We start from the raw sequence: 4,272 nt of genomic DNA, 5'->3' as shown, positions 1-4,272 counted from the left end.
TTTTTTTTTAATTTAGATAATGCAATTCAACTTGATTATTGATATAATTTTTTGATTTGGTGTTCTTAATTGACTAGACAGATTATGTCTTCACTTATGGAAAAATGGCTATGACTGGTAATTTATAGGTAAACATTTACATGGCAATCTAAATACTTACATTTTTGTAATTTATGGAATTTTGTTTTGGCCATTTATTCAAGAAATTTATATATGATTAGCACTTCTGCTACTATGCATGCATGTTAGCAAGTATAATGGAAATATTTTCAAGTGCTATATATATATATATATATAATTACAATTTTACTACTAAGAGCTTTTAGAAATTTAAAACTTATCATAATTTTTAAAAATATTTTTACTATTATTTTTTATTAGATTTGATTATATTATCAAAATATATATATATATACATATATTTTTTTATTAAGCTGTGCATAAAAGTTGAGCTTAGACACCATGGTTGCGCCAAATGGTTTCACTATATTGCAGATTTTTTTTTTTAGATTTTTAGATTTAAAAAATAGATATATAATTTTTCTTCTCCTATAAATTCTAAGTTGATAAAAATCTTAATTTGATTACAATCCAAATTATAGATATCAAAATTTTCCCCCTCTTTTCACGTGTATAAATATAGTTCATTTTTATGGGATAGCTTTATAACTATCCTAAAGGACCTAAACTACATTAAAAGAAACCCCTAAAAAAACTACATAAAAAATTTAAAAAATATTAAACTTACAATATGAGGAAGGCATAAGTTTGAGATTAAGTTAAACTCTGTCAACTAAAAAATTGCAGTAATTTTTTAGATAGAAACAACACAACCTAATTATTTTTATCAACTTTCTCAAAAAAATTATATAGTTATTCTTATCAACTTTTTCCGTATCGTTTTATTAATTTCTTAGATAAATACAAAAGCTTAATTGTGGATATGAAATTTTTTTTAGAGATAATTATGTAACTACTACCACAAATATATAACACTACTACTAGAAATATAATTTCATTAGGAAAAAATATGTAATTACATAAATAGTGTTCTATATGTAATTTCCTCTAGCTACAAAGGTATGTGTTTCTTTTCTTTTCTTTTCTTTTCCATTTTTTTTCTTCACAAAGTTGCATTCGAATTCATGAGTAAAGAGCAATAAATTCAATGATAATAATAAATAGAGCCTTTAGGTAAATCTATAAATGTTATTTTCTACGAGTGTATGTCTTTGGTACATGTATACATATATATTGCGTCTTATATTGTTGGCGTAAATACACTTTTAGTCCCTACGTTTTGACTTTTTTCCATTTTAGTCCCTACATTTTATTTTTTCCACTTTTAGTCCCAAAAACCAATTTACGCCTTTTATTTTAGTCCTTCAGGCCCCATTCCGTCACCAATTAACGGGAAAACTGACGGAATCAATAAAATAATAATAAAAATTTACTGTAGCACTTACACGTCAGCATATAAATTTAAAAAATTAATTTATTAATTATAACTAAATAAAAAAAATAAAAACAGAATTAAAAATCAAAATTCAAACCTTGCCCAGAATAAAAACATGTGTTCTTCTCTTAAGCATGTTCTTCCCAGCAAAGCTTGCCCACAAATTTAAAAAATCAATATTTTTGTTTCCCAGCAAACCTTGCCCAGCAAACGCAGCCAAACTCTCTCTTCTCTCATGGCTGAAAATCCAAGCACGAAGATCCAATCCATCTTCTCTCATGGCTGAAATTCCAAGCACGAAGATTGGATCCCTCTCTCGCTTCTCTCATCTCAAACCCAAGCTCTCTCTCTTCTTTCTTGGCCGATCTATGTTATGATTGAAAACCCANTAGCCAAAGAAGGCCTTGCTCTTGTGAATGGCACAGCTGTTGGTTCTGGCTTGGCTTCTATGGTTCTTTTCGAGGCCAACCTTCTAACTCTTATGTCAGAAATCTTATCAGCAATTTTTGCAAAAAGTAATGCAGGGAAAGCCTGAATTTACCGACCATTTGACACACAAATTGAAGCACCATCCTGGCCAAATTGAAGCTGCAGCTATTATGGAGCACATTTTAGATGGAAGTGCTTATGTGAAATAAGCTGAGAGGCTACATGAAATAGATCCCCTGCAGAAGCCAAAACAAGATCGCTATGCTCTCAGAACTTCTCCTCAATGGCTTGGCCCACAGATTGAAGTTATCAGATACTCAACCAAATCGATTGAAAGGGAGATTAACTCGGTAAATGATAACCCTTTGATTGATGTTTCTAGGAACAAGGCCTTGCATGGTGGTAACTTCCAAGGGACCCCAATTGGTGTCTCAATGGACAACACACGTTTGGCTATTGCAGCCATAGGAAAACTCATGTTCGCACAATTTTCTGAGCTTGTCAATGATTATTACAACAATGGGTTACCATCAAATCTTTATGCTAGTAGGGATCCAAGTTTGGATTATAGTTTCAAGGGGGCTGAAATTGCCATGGCGGCCTATTGTTCTGAACTTCAATATCTGGCAAATCCAGTTACTAGCCATGTTCAAAGTGCTGAGCAGCACAATCAAGATGTGAACTCATTGGGATTGATCTCTTCAAGGAAAACAGAAGAAGCTGTTGATATTTTGAAGCTCATGTCTTCCACATTTTTGATAGCACTATGCCAAGCTATTGATTTGAGGCATTTGGAGAAAATTTGAAGACCGCTGTCAAGAATACTGTAAGCCATGTGGCTAGGAGAGTTCTAGCAACTGGTGATTGAGTTGCGTGCAAGAGTTGCGTTTGAGAGTGGAAATCCAGCAATTGCAAACAGGATTAAGTAATGCAGATCATATCCGTTGTACAGGTTTGTGAGGGAAGAGTTAGGGACTGAATTGCTGACTGGGGAAAAGACCAGGTCTTCTGGTGAGGATTTTGACAAGGTGTTCACAGCTATGTCTCAGGGAAAGCTCATTGATCCAATGTTGGATTGCCTCAAGGAATGGAATGGTGCTCCTCTTCCAATCAACTAAACTATTTTGATATGTATGAATATTGTTTCTCTAATCTCCATGCTGCTATATCTCCTGCTAAGATATAATAATTGAAAAGGGCAAAAGCTTCTGTCAGCTAAAAAAAGATTGTGATTTGAAAATTAGTCATGTGGACTGCATCAAAGCTGAAAGAATCCATTTACACTTGATCAGTGTCACAGCTTACTACTTTTTGGAGTCATTTATGAATGACCCTCTTATCAATATAGCTGTAGTAATAAAACATTTTCTTTCCCATTTTTGACTTCTTTTTAAATAGCACTGGAGGTCACTAAGGTTTAGCTGCAATCTTGACTCAACCAAAATTAATTTTTGCTGACATACTTGAAGTTGTGTTGAACTCACAAACTTTGGGGCTAAGAGAGGTGAGCTCACTCACTTTTTCATGCCATGCTTGACATAACTGTCAGCACAACTGCAACCCATCATCCACATTGCCCAAATTTTATGCCATTTTCATTTTGAGACTGTAGGATATATTGCCACTTTCTAGTTTTGAAACTACTGTACGACTCCAACCTGATTATTAACCCATTGTTATTGACCAATTTGACTCTCCTTGGAAGAATTGGTCTTTTATGACATTTTGTACAATTGTACCCATCTAATCATAACTTTATGGAAGATAATAACTATGTTGCTGGACTTCAACCAAATGTGGTCCACAAGATGAAATTGGTAGCTCCTCGACCATTATTCATGCTCAGTTGAAAAACCTGCATTTATTGATGATAGGATATCAACTCCTTGACATATCATTGTTCTTTAAATTTCTAGTTGCTACTTACATTAACAAAGGGGTTTCATTCCGTTGTCAGATGTGAAATTAAACAAGTTTAAAGATATTTGTTTAGATTACAACATATAGAATTCTCATGCATATATATGGAGAAGCTAGTTATTAATGTAAAAATTGTACATATTTTAGCTAGACTTTTGCTGTTGAACGACAAAGGACAGTGGTCTAGTGGTCAAGGGACCCATTTCCATGTGGTTTGGGGATGAAGGTCCTAAGGTCGAATCCAAAAATAGGGGCGCTTGAGAAAAAAACCCATGTCCTCCGACCCCTGCCCTCTAGTGCTCTCGTGGAGTTGGGGTACAACTATGGTATTGTAGCAAGGATATTCCCGCTTATTCTCCGTCTATTTTTTTTTTTTTTCTATTTTTTTGGCACCAAATCATTAAAAAAATAATAATACTAAGAGTCTTGAACTTTTATATTGTTGCGGAAAAATTCCATCCTATTTT

At 33.4% G+C, this 4,272-nt stretch overlaps 1 pseudogene; it reads left to right on the top strand.

The window, feature by feature from the left end:
• Positions 1–1,829: 1,829 nt before the first annotated feature.
• On the top strand, positions 1,830–3,261 carry LOC136061962 (phenylalanine ammonia-lyase class 1-like; annotated as a pseudogene).
• Positions 3,262–4,272: the final 1,011 nt, after the last annotated feature.

This window comes from Quercus suber, unplaced genomic scaffold (assembly GCF_002906115.3).
Source record: "Quercus suber isolate HL8 unplaced genomic scaffold, Cork oak 2.0 scaffold_368, whole genome shotgun sequence".
In the NCBI taxonomy this organism is placed as follows: Eukaryota; Viridiplantae; Streptophyta; class Magnoliopsida; order Fagales; family Fagaceae; genus Quercus; species Quercus suber.
Note: the sequence above shows the minus strand (reverse complement) of the source record. Positions and strands in the feature narration are given on the sequence as shown.